We start from the raw sequence: 13,464 nt of genomic DNA, 5'->3' as shown, positions 1-13,464 counted from the left end.
ATTCTATTTTTTTCTTTCTTCCATCGCTCAAGTTTTTGGTTTTGAATTGATGTAATGGTTCAGCAGCTCTTTCTGTTGGTGAAAGAACTGGACAATTTGTGAACAGATTTCAACAGATATTAAGTCGATTCATAGCGAGGATGATTAGATATTGGTGATCCTGGCACTGCAGTCTTGCTAACATTGTAGCGCATGTTGTATGGATTTTCGTCGTGTTGTGCAAGCGAGTTACAGGTTATATTTGCATTTTTATTACATTTGTTAGCATTTATGTTCAACAGCTCTGTATCATATTCAATTTTTGTTTATTTACTTATTTCTATAATTATCATATTTTTAAAATGGTTTATATTTCAATAAGGTTTGTATGAAACATTAATAAAATCTAAAGCTGTTTTTATTTACAATTAACAAGCGACCATTTTTGTGTTGCATCAGTCAAAGACTGAGGACAAGAGGATACAGTCAACTCCAGCAGCTTTTGACCCTTGTGTTGTCTCTTTGACCCTGAGATAACGCAAGGGTTAAAAGCTGATGTTTGGACATATATGTGAAAATATTTTTTATTCCTTTAAATTACAATTAACATACAGATATTCACTATTTGTTTAATTTTGTGTTGCATTTAATCTTCCCGCTGTTAGATGGCAGCAGTTATTGCATCCTTTTCCAACTAAAGCTAATGGTGAAATTCAACAAGATCCTGAGGATGAGAGGATACAGTTGACTCCAGCAGATTTTAAAGTTGATGTTTTGACATATTTTGGTTTAAAAATGTATTCATTATTGAGCTTTCGGTTCATGTTGTTTAGCATTATTGTTGGTTGGTTTGTTTTCTTACTACTAAAAATTTGAGATTGATTTTATAAGGTTTCAAGGCCTAATTATTCACTTGTGTGGCTTCTATCTGCTGCTGACAGACACATCTTTGTAAGAGAGCAAAAGAAATGTAGTTGTATTAGACACAGCATTATATCAAATAACTAAATACATTTTTCATGATACTGGTGATTTCACTATTGCAAAAAAAAAATTTTAAATTTTTTTTTAGACCATATCTTATCATACTATTTATATTTCAAAAAATAGTCTGTAAAATAAAATAATTCTAATGTTTTATTTACAAATCACATGCAAATATTTAACAGCTTCATTTTTGTGTTGCAATTAAACCTCCGGCCGCTAGGCAGCACTAATATTAGCTAAATGAACGATGAATTCTCGAAAGGACCTGGTGATGACTGAGGACTAGAGGATACAGTCGACTTTTAAAGCTGATGTTTGGACATATTTTGGTTTCTAAACAAATGAAAGTAGTTACGACTTCGTCAAGAGTCATGTGGTCTGTAAATTCTGCAACACCAGAGTCAAGTACTCGACAATACTACACATATATACTTGTTACTACAGTATCACGATATATCAAATCTTTGTCCCATTGTATCGTGTTATGTATTGTATCGCCAGATTGTCCTTTATATTTTTTCAGTGCAGCCGTGAACAGTGATTTATTTCAGTGATTCTATTGTATTTACTGTTTTATGAAGTCTTATGAAGACTTGGATGGTTCTGAACGGGTGCGCAGATGCTGAGAAGTTAAACAAAGTTTAACCGGACTATATTCATATTTAATGTAATTGTTATTATTTTACATTTTAGCTTACGAAACAGACCATACAATGTGCAGCTCATCAGGAAAAAAAACCCATCAAAGCATCTCTATGGTGATAACCTCAAATTTAATAAGCCGAGCTGCATCTGAAGGTTTAGTAACGGCTGATGCTCTGAGACTGATCTGCCTTCAGGTCACACGCTTACGTCTCCTCAGTCTGATGGTTTATTTACCTTCTCTGGATCCAGAATCAAACAGTCAATGACGCTTTGATGAAGGTCCAGTGTCTGTCTCGATGGTGATGTATATTCAAGATGAGTGAATTTACTTGTCGGCCCCAAGTTGAAGGATGATTGAAGAGGTTTGTGGTCTGGGCGGCATTTTTCATTCTTTTATTTTGATAGTATAGTTGGAACGCAATTTTACAAGAATAGCAGTGGCATGTCTTTTTTCTTTGTATTTCTAAAGAGATTGAACGTGTCTACATTTAAATACCACTTCCAATGAGCCCAATGAATTTTTTTTGTTAAATAGAGCAACCTTATTTGTGGCGCGGACTCGCTTAACCATTGTGTTATCTCAGGGTCAAAGTAACACAAGGGATAGCTCAAACACATTTATTTTCAGACCTTCGGGTCGCCCTGACCCAGAGACAACACAGAGTTATTGTTGACATTTTACTCACAAACTGACCTCTGGATAAAAACAAATCATATCAGAGTTTATGTTGCAATTATTTTCATTTGTTTATAGGTTTATTGTTTGAGTAAACTTGACTGAAAAGAGTCACAGAGTAATGTTACTCATTTTTCTATGCGTGTCACCGCTTGTCATTACAGTGAGATAGTTTATCACAAAGCAGGATCAGAGTGATGATTTAGCTTGTTGCTAGTTAGCAACATTGCTAACATTAGCTTGAAAACTTTTAAATCTGGCTTTTAAAAACTCACAACAAACGTTATAGTATAAAGAGCTACATTTTTACGTATCTACAACCTTGAAATCACTACACAACATTCTCAGGAAAGAAGGAAACAACAACAGACGACCAATGCAGCGTCTAGCTCTACATGAACCGGTTCCTTGATATAAAAAACAAAATATTTGGATTGTGGATTGTCTTTTTTTTTTTTAAGGTCAACCAACGTTAAATCCCAACTCTCCTGACTCGCTCACATGTTTCGAATGTTGAAGTCGTCATGATGCAGAAAGTCCCTCGAAGTAACCCTTCTCTATCTGAAATCTCGGCAAACAAAGGGTTACGAAAGAGGAGTCCATTACGTTATTCAGGCTCCACTCCTCCTCCAGCCAGCTCTAATCACGCCCTGCTTTGTTTAAACAACAAGTCCTTTTGAGGTGGAGACCTTTGGGATTGACGACACTCGGTGACAAACCTTGATGTATGACCAATCACAGCAGAGTGGGTGTGGTTATGGTAAACACGATTTTAACTTCAGAAAAAACAAGTGTTTTCAGTGGGCGGGGCTTAGGCACATTTTTTAATGTAAATATTTCAACGGAGAGAGAGTTTTGTACAAACATACACATACTGATGATACAATATTTAGAATATTTTAAAGCTTTTTGTCTAGGTTTTCCATGGATAAAAGCACTGTTGACATGGAACTGGTACTGGAACTAGACTAGATTACAAAAACAACTAGTTTCTTTCTATCACCAGACTAGTCGTGTAGTCGTGGAGTTTAACCCGATCTTTAATGTAATACATCGTGGATCAGACTGGAGACATAAATCCTCGGATGTGCAACAAATCACAACATGCACATTCGAGTGTAATATAGAGCGTATGAGCTTCTTCGACCTTGACCTCCTCCTGTGCGACATGAGCCGGCGTGGACGGCGAGAATCAACATGAGCAGCAACATTTTAATAATCTGTTTTCTAATAACGTGACGGTGAAGGACGTTCTGATCCACCCGCACATGAGCTGAGATTATTCCGCCTGAACCTCCCTCCACCAGGACGGCGGCAAACAGGGCAGAAGATAATTGTAGGTCAAAAACCTACTCGGGGAGAACGTTCGGACCATTTGTACCTTTTGTGTGCAGCCACGGGTGAAGAGCTCGGACACGGTCGTTTATCTTGAATGGTCTTCACGGTGTGGACGGTTCTTCTCCGATTCCGGTGTAGAACTAGAACTATTATATACTGATGTATGTTGTGGAACTTAAAATGGTCAAAATGTTATCTTGTTCCATCGCTGACTTAAAATCACGTTCTAAATAATCCCAAAATGTACTGTAATTACTTAATCCGACTCTTATTGAATTAACTGCTGCAGTGCATTATGGGACGGGTGGAGCACAAAATAGGTCGTCCTGATCTTGAAATGAAAATGCAATGTCAGCAATTCTTCACTCTTAAAATATAATTTATAAATCATATTTATGTTTGAAGAAAAAGTTTTTATTTTGTGAAATTGTTGCTACATTTAAAACATAAAAAAAGTCATTGTCTTATCACGTACAAACATCCTTTGAGGACTATTTGAAAGTCGTAACTTGGATTTGACTGTGTTTATAAAAATTATTATTATTATTTTTTTATTTAGTTTTGTGAAAATGCTGCTAGATTTTTTTTTTTGGTCATTATCGTCTTACATAAAGTATTCACACTTACGGACGATTTTTGAGTCATAACTTGGACTTTGACTGTATTAATAAAATGTATTTTTGAAAAAAACACTTTTTTATTTAATAATTTTAGGGATTTTTTGCTGGACAACATTTTTTGTTTTTTTTGAAGTCATTATTATCTCACACAAAAATGTTTAAATTTAAGATGGATTTTTAAGTCCTAATTTTGACCTGATAAATTAAATTTGTTTCAGAAAAAAATATTTTGGTTTTCTGAAAATTTTGCTAGATTAAAAAACAAAAAAAGTTATTATCGTCTCATAGAGATGTTCGCACCTACAGAAGATTTTAAGTCATAACTTGGCTTATTTACTTTGTCTGTATAAATAAAATGTATTTGTGAAAAAACAAATTTTTACTTTATGAAACTTTGTGAAACAAAGTCAATATTTTATAAGTATATATATATAAGTACTGTAAGTAAGTAATTTTTATTTGTATAGCTCTTTTCCAGACCAGGGTCACAAAGCGCTTAAACAATCAAAACAATATTCAATAAAGTATATACTTTAAAGATCAAGATAAAACTGAGAACACAACAGGAGTTCCAGAAAATCAAGGAAAAGCCTGAACAAATAGAAACGTCTTAAGATGTTTCTTAAAGGAGTCAGTAGATCATTAAACACAGAGGGAGAGGAAGATCGTTCCAAAGCTTAGGAGCAACAGTCTGGAAGGATTTCTCTCCTCTGGTCCTGAAGTGTGTTCAGGAACCATCAGTAGATTCTGATCTACAGACCTCAGAGCCCGAGCTGGGGTGTAAGGCTGGATCAGATCAGTGATGTCTCACATAACCCTTTTTTAAAATTTATAACTTGGCCTCTATTGACTTTATTAATCAAATTATTAAAAAAAAAAAAAGGTGACGTTTTTGTGGTAACCCGAGGGTAATGATGCACGCACACTTGGAGCTCAGTTAGAGAACTTTACTTGTGAAGAGATCGTCGTACAACAGTCCAGCATTCCATACATTCCGTAGGCGGTGCAACCCCCAAACCCGCCCGTAGAGAACACAGATAAAGGCACAAAGGTTCCGGGGTGCAATGAGTGCAACCTTAAGTCAGTCTATAACACTTCTCCCCCTTTAAGTAAACACTTAGAATACGGTTAAACCAATAAACTAACTTTGCCTGTATGTACCCTTGTACCCGATACCGAAGTACTATTGCACTTTTAATTCACATTTCTCCAGGCCATCAACAACATCCGGTATTGCACAACATTTCTCTTTATCACAACAGGCCTAAACAACCGATATGGCATAACACTTTTTTTTTTTTAGTTTATAAGTTCAGTCTCTCTGGAGGCTGGTGTTGCCTCTTTGACCGTCTTAGTGACACATTAGAGTCCACAGCCTGGGCAACAGACAGTGCTCCACTGGGAGGAATTTGGGCAGGGGCAGGTGAGGCAGTCTGCTCAGACAATTCCTCAGGAGGCAGCAACCGTCCATCAATGCACACCGGTGCTCCACAGTCCATAGAGCCGCTCACACTATCCTTGTGAGCAGCACTCCGAGACCCCTCCTCCTCTACGTCAGTGCGGGCCCGCACGTGATCCTGGTGCCTGCGAACCTGCCTGCCATCCAACAGGTCCACCACAAAGGAAACTGGACCAGACTGGAGGTGAATAACCCCTGGCAGCCATGATGAGCCAGCGGCAAAGTTCTTCACGTACACACAGTCCCCCTGCTGCAACAGCCTCTCTCTTGCATGTTGGTCCCGTCTCACTTTTTGGTTCTCCTGCGATCGGGCAACTTTTGCCCCCACATCCGGGCGAAGGAGATCCAGATGAGATTTGGGCTTCCTTCCCAGCAACATCTCAGCTGGAGACAAGCCAGTGGTTGTGTGTGGAGTAATCCGATACTGGAACAAGAAACGTGCCAGCTTAGCGTGTTCCCCGACATTTTCCTCAGTCCATCTTTCAGCGTCTCCACAGCACGTTCTGCTAAGCCGTTGGAAGCAGGGTGGTACGGCGCAGACCGGATATGTCGGATTCCATTCCTCTCCACAAACTCTTTGAACACCTCACTGGTGAAAGTGGGCCCGTTGTCACTGACCACTGTATCCGGTAGCCCGTGGGTGGCAAAGATGCTTCTGAGCGTGTCAGTGGTAACTGGGGCTGTGATCTTTGACATGAGGTGTGCTTCCATCCACTTTGAATGAGCGTCCACTAGCACAAGGAACATGTGACCCATAAACGGACCAGCAAAATCCAGGTGAAGCCTGGACCACGGACGGGCCGGCCACTCCCAGGGGTGGAGAGGCGCAGGTGCGGGCATCTTCTGGTTACTTTGACACTGTGAACATGCCTTGACCTTTTTCTCCAACGCAGCGTCCATCCCTGGCCACCATACAAACGACCTGGCGAGGCTCTTCATTCTTGACACCCCGGGGTGAGCTTCATGCAGCACTTCCATTACCTGAGCACGTCCTGCAGGTGGAATAATCACTCTGGAGCCCCAGAGGATACAGCCATCCAGCACACTGAGCTCCAGCTGTCGCTGGACATAGGGCTTGAGCTCCTCCTGCTCAACTGTTACCGGCCAGCCCTGCAGCAGCCATTGCTTTACTTGTGACAGCGCCGGGTCTCTTCCCGTCCACTGTTTGATCTGCTTTGCGGACACCGGGGAGTCAGACAGCCTGTCTAACAAAAACACAGTCTGTGGAAGGAGGTTAGCTTGGCTCGGTGACTCTGGGAGGGGAAGACGGCTGAACGCGTCTGCATTTGCATTTTCACTTCCTGCTTTATACACAATACGATACTGGTACGCTGACAAAGTTAATGCCCAGCGCTGCACTCTTGCTGACGCCATGGGTGAAATACCTTTAGTCTCACCAAACAGGCCCAGCAAGGGCTTGTGGTCTGTGAAAATGGTGAATGGGCGACAATAAGGTACTGGTGGAACCGTTTCACAGCAAAAACTACAGCTAGCCCCTCCTTCTCTAGCTGCGAGTAACCCCGTTCTGCTGATGTGAGGGTACGAGACACGTACCCAATAGGCTTCTCCCCTCCGTCCTCCATACGATGCGAAAGGACTGCCCCCACGCCGTAGGCTGATGCATCACAGGACAAAACAACTTCCTTGTCTGGGTCAAAGTGCACGAGCAGCGTTGCAGAGTGCAATAGTTCTTTTACCTGTTGGAACGCTGTCTCTTTATCCTGCTGCCAAGTCCAGGAACAGTCTTTGTGCAGGAGCTGATAGAGTGGGGCAAGCACAGTGGAGAGTTCAGGCAAAAACTTCCCATAATAGTTCACTAAGCCCAAGAACGACCGGAGTTCTGCCACATTCTTTGGGCTAGGAGCCTCCTTAATCGCCCTCACCTTCTCTGTCATGGGGGAAAGCCCCTGAGCTGAAATCCTATGACCCAGGTAGGTGACACTCGGAGCTTGGAAAACGCATTTACTTCGCTTCAACCGCAGCCCGGCCTCCTTCATTCTCTGCAGCACCTGGTCGAGGTTTTTCAGATGCTCCCCTTCGGTCTTACCCGTCACCAAGATGTCGTCTAGGTAGACAGCAACATGGGGAATGTTCTGCAGGAGGTTGTCCATGGTGCGCTGAAAAATGGCTGGGCTGGACGCAACGCCGAACACCAAGCGATTGTACTTGAACAGGCCCTTGTGGGTGTTGATGGTCACATATTGTTTAGAATCCTCGTCCAGCAGCAGTTGTTGGTATGCGTGACTCATGTCCAGTTTGGTAAATGTTTGTCCTCCTGCCAGTGTGGCGAATAAATCCTCCACTCGTGGCAGGGGATAAGTGTCCAGTTGTGAGGCTTGGTTGATTGTCATTTTGTAATCACCACATACCCGCACCCCACCATCTTCTTTCAGCACCGGCACAATTGGGGCTGCCCAGTCAGAGAACTCCACCGGTTCAATGACACCTGACCGCTGCAGACTGTCCAGCTCCGCTTCCACCTTAGCCTTCATAGCGTATGGCACTGTGCGTGGTTTACAAAAACGTGGCTTTGCGTTGGGGTCCACGGTCAACTTCACTGTTGTGCCAAGCTCATCCTTAAAAACATCTGCATACTTTGATAGGATGTCCCCAACCACCCTCATGTGCATGATTTCCCCCCAATTGAAGCGAATTCTCTTTAGGAGGTCCCGCCCAAGCAGACTCGGTCCCTCCCCCTCTACCACTATCAGCTCCCCTTTAGCTGACTGGCCTTCATACATAACGTCTACTTCTATAACTCCAAGTAGAGGAATGCACTCACCAGTGTATTGTCTCAGTTTGATGTTCGTCTTTCTTAAAGCGGGCGCCTTTCCAGAGCCCCGCAACCTGCAGTAGGTGGTATGACTTATCACTGAAACTGAGGCCCCCGTGTCCACCTCTATCGTCATTTTTTTTCCATTTATTTGCAGCGTTGCGCAGATCGGGGCTGCCCGGGGTTCCCTGAGGTCCATACTGAACATGTTGAATGAACACTGCTCCTCAGGTCCTTCTCTTTGCAAATGGTGCGTTTTCCTTTGGGGTTTTGACTCTTCCCACTCCTTTTTCCATTGCTTTTTAGCACCTCTGCACTTCTTGGCTATATGCCCCTTTTTCTGGCAGTTATGGCAAACAGCATCTCTAAAACCACAGTCATTAGCGAGATGCGCTCCCCCACACCGGTAACATTCGCATGACTTCATCGGCTTTCCTCTGCCCTCTTTAAACAGACGGTGAACAGTGCTCTGTGGCACAACGGCATTAGCTTCTTGAATGTCTTTTGAGTTGTTAGCTGCTGTTTCCATAGCATGAGCGATCTCCAACGCCTTCTTGAAAGTTAGTGCACATTCACCTAGCAATCGGCGTTGAATGCTGTCATTATTGATACCACAGACCAACCTGTCCCGTAGCATGTCGTCAAGCACCGGTCCAAACTCGCAATATTCCGACAGTTGTCTCAACTCCGCGATGAATGCAGCAACCGAAACTCCCTCTTTGCGTGAATGTGTGTGGAACTTGAAACGCTGAACAATCACTGACGGTTTGGGGTTGTGATGCTCCTGCACCAGCGTCACCAATTCCTTGAATGATAAGTCACCTGGCTTCCGTGGGGTTGCTAAGTTGCGTATCAACTTGTACGTCTTGGCACCGCACACACTGAGGAGAATCGATCTTTGACGTTCCTCCTTCTCAATGAAATTCGCCAGGAAAAAGTGCTCCAGTCTCTCGACATATTCGATCCAGTCACCATCCTGCTCGACGAACTCACTGAGCGTGCCGACCGTAGCCATGCTACACGCTAGATGCTACACGGAACTTCTTCTCCGACCCTAACTTCACGACACTCAGTCGTATATGTTTTAATCCTCGTCGCCAAAAGTGTGGTAACCCGAGGGTAATGATGCACGCACACTTGGAGCTCAGTTAGAGAACTTTACTTGTGAAGAGATTGTCGCACAACAGTCCAGCATTCCATACATTCCGTAGGCGGTGCAACCCCCAAACCCGCCCGTAGAGAACACAGATAAAGGCACAAAGGTTCCGGGGTGCAATGAGTGCAACCTTAAGTCAGTCTATAACAGTTTTTGTGAAATTAAAAACGACATTATTATTTTACATTTGCATAGTCTTCATCGTAAATTAGAAGATGTAGAACACGTAACAAGAATGTTTGCCTCAAGTATATTTGAACTATTTTGCCGTAACTCTGCGGAAATAACTTTGTCGCGACTGAATTTAAAAACAATTATTAAAAACTCATTTTTTATCGCTTTAGCAATGAAAGTAGCTTCTCTGCACAGAAATTAGTGTCAAAGAAAAAATGTTAATTGTCCAGCTCGTGCTCACATCGGTGACTCCTCTTCTGACAACAGGATTTTAATTAAAAAACGTAATGTGGCCACTTTATTTAAGTGTTGCACTTATGTCGAAAGAGACAAACCAAGCAAAAGAACAAGGGGTTCATCCGAGGTGGTGACGTGATCGACAGAGTTTGTGGCTGGAAAGCGTGAATCATGCAATTAGCCGACAATAAGCCCATCAGAGGTCAAGACTGCAGCAGCTCCACACGACTCCTCCTGATCCGCCCTCGTCTGCTCGAATCCTGGAGGCGATGTTGTCGTCGCCAGTACACAATCAAGTACACAATCAAGTACACAATCAAGACACTGGAGTGCAGTAATCAGAGCGGGAGGAAGCGTCCATCAGCAGGTGTAAATGAGCAATGATCGAAACTACCGACGACGGGGAAGAGTTGTCCTCACTGGACCTTTTTAATCTGCCCCAGTTTGTCTCAGCGCCATTAATCCTGTCTTATCCTGTAACTGAGACGATCCTGTCGGTGCTCGGACGGACTCCTGCGTCCCATTCTACGGTATATAGATTTAAACATAATAAAACAAGTTCATTAACCACCAGATTTGACTTTTACACAAGTATTTTTGTATTTATATGTGTATTGTTGGGCTTCTCTTACTTAAAGCAGCAATATGTAACATTGTCACATAGTTTTTTGTTTTATATTTCCTTTGATGATAGTTTAATCTTGGTGTAACTTTGTGTTTTATTTAGAAAAAGAAAACTGTTTTTTTTATTAAATAAGATTAGAATGTGACTCTTGACTAGTGAAAATTAGTAAAATGCCAACTCTAGAAACAAAACTTGTTCTCTCTAGTGATGTGCTGATGAAGCTTGAAGAAACGGTGTCATGTTGTTTAGAGGTCAGTAGGTGGCGCCATCAGTTTAAAAAATAATGTGATGTTTCATTGGAACAGTTGTTGGAAAATAGTGCAGAGATCGCCATCTAGTGGAGTCTGAAAATAATGACACTGCTTCATGAAACTTCAACAGAAAATCACCAGTTCTCTGATGTCATATTAATAATGCTTAAACAAAACCGCACACACTAACACAAAGTCTCAGGAAGAGACCCACACATACAGAACACTATCATCAGCATACAATCAAATATACATACATGCAAATACACAAACAAAAATCTTGTTGTAATCAGTCAAGAACTCCTGCTGGTTCAGCGCTATGGGGAGATGTATTTTAAAAGCACTTAATTTTAGTTTTTTTCCAGGTCATGTTATTGTATTTTTACTTTTTTCCATCTGAAATTTCGGCCTGGAAATATAATCCTGCTATCAAACCGGTGCGCTATTAAATACAAAAAAAAAAGAAGAAGATTTGGGACCCTCTGGTCAACCCTTCTGGAGAATATTTGACCATCAAACTGCTAACCTGGGACAGTGATTTACGTGAGATCATTTCTCAACTTTTCAAAAGATTATTGCATCAGCACCATTTCGACACTAGGGGTAGCTAGAAACACTTTTTTAAATCTTACAGCCAGGGGCTTTAAAACCATAAAAAAGGTTTGTTGTAGTTTTTCATGTTTCCTTGTTTCTTGCCAATGGACCCAAAGTCTTTTTTTTGCAATTTTCGATTTGTTAGTTATGTTAGTTAAAAATTAATCCTGCCAACTAAGAAAAGTTGGTCACAAAAAACAGTAGTCTGGACCATCTGTGCTGAAAATGGTGGTATATACTGTATATATATTTTGTATAATTCAATGCAAAAAAAACAGTTGCTTTCATCAATAAAAGATAATTCCAATTAAAATAAAAAGTAGCTTCAAAAAATAATAATTTATATAACAAAAAAGCTTTAAATAAAAATATTTATTCAATAAAACCACATCACTTTTTGAACACAGATCTTTTCTAAGATAGTAATCGAAAAAAAAAAAAGAAAAAAGATTCGATCATTTTTTTTAATCAAACCAATATTTATTTTTAATTGTAATTATTAGGAATCAAATCCACTTCCATAGCATAGAAAAAAAACATCAGTGCTCTCATGGGTTACAAGTTTGTTTTTTTAATAGACTTAACTTTTGTATTTTTGTTGTAAATTCTTCTTCCAGACCTTGAAGAACATACTGGGAAATTAATGTCCACTTTAAACCTATTCCAGAAACCAACAAAAGAAAGATGTTGACCCCTGGTTAATTTATGGTTAACCTTTTCTATTGTCCCTTTTTACACATAAAAAACTATACCGTACATAACCATCCCACTTCTGACGCCTGTACCAAAACACAAAAATGGAAACAATATTCAGTTCAATATTTTTTGGCAAGGAAAAAAAAAATGATGATAAAATGGCTGAAGACTGTATAGCACAGTGAAAAAAAATCTGAAAGAAAATTTGGAAAGATATTTGCAGTTTCAATGTAAAAACTATGATGGATCATTTGAGTTGTTTAAGAGGAAGGTTCATTTGCTGAGCGCTGCTGCCTGAGCAGATCCTAAACCCCTGACAAAGTCACTTCAGGAACACCTGCTCTGACTGGTCGTCAGCAATGTGCTCAGATGGCTGGAAAAAGTGCAAATGCTAGAAGGAATAAAAAAAAAAGCTCCACACAGTAGTTCGGGGCGGACGTCTCGCCTGCAGGGCGGCTCAGCTGAAGTTTGACTGAGTGCTCCATCAACATTAGTGGAAACTCATAAGGCAAACGTCAGAGGCAGACGCTGAAGGGAAAACCAACAGGCCAGGACTCCGTGACTCAGGACCTCAGATCGTCTGGAGACCCCGTAATAGCTTTTTTTTTTTTTTTTGACCTTGTGTCGATGCTTTTATTGCAGCAGTTCAACATGAGTTCAATAAAAGTCCATCAACAAGTTGTGTGGTCCACAAGATGGTTGTTCAAGATTAAAAAGTAGTTAACTCTATATCTACTGTGTATCTATGTATATTGACAAGGAAGTTTCTAAGGTTTAAGTTCTGTAGCTCAAATATTAAGCAGGTTACAGTCCTTCAAAGTTTTGCCTTTTTTTTATTACTTAACCAAGGTTTTGAATCTTGTAACAAATCCCTCGGCAAACATAAATATAATAGTACATTCAATTAAATTGGTTGGTTTTAATTAGGGGTGTAAGAAAATATCGATATAACGATATATATCGCGAGGTTTTTATTAAATCCATCCATCCATCCATCCATCCATCCATCCATCCATCCATCCATCCATCCATCCATCCATCCATCCATCCATCCATCCATCCATCCATCCATCCATCCATCCATCCATCCATCCATCCATCCATCCATCGTGTTAATCACAGATCGAATACATTTTTTTTTTACAAAACAATAATAAATATTATATTATTATTTGCTCCGCAGCTAAATAAACATTAAAATCCAAAGAGATTGGGGCAATGACTGAGGATGAGAGGATACGGTCGATTTCAGCA

At 40.8% G+C, this 13,464-nt stretch overlaps 2 protein-coding genes across 3 annotated transcripts in view; one reads left to right on the top strand and one right to left on the bottom strand.

Moving 5' to 3' along the window:
• Positions 1–13,464, bottom strand: part of daw1 (dynein assembly factor with WDR repeat domains 1) — a 267,508-nt gene that overhangs the window by 195,706 nt on the left and 58,338 nt on the right. The gene's annotated exons all lie outside the window — the stretch shown is intronic.
• The window catches only part of sphkap (SPHK1 interactor, AKAP domain containing), a 61,015-nt gene that overhangs the window by 74 nt on the left and 47,477 nt on the right, over positions 1–13,464 (top strand). The gene's annotated exons all lie outside the window — the stretch shown is intronic.

Source organism: Callionymus lyra, chromosome 7, assembly GCF_982586985.1.
Source record: "Callionymus lyra chromosome 7, fCalLyr1.hap1.1, whole genome shotgun sequence".
NCBI lineage: Eukaryota > Metazoa > Chordata > Actinopteri > Syngnathiformes > Callionymidae > Callionymus > Callionymus lyra.
This window is presented reverse-complemented; position numbering and strand designations above follow the sequence as displayed.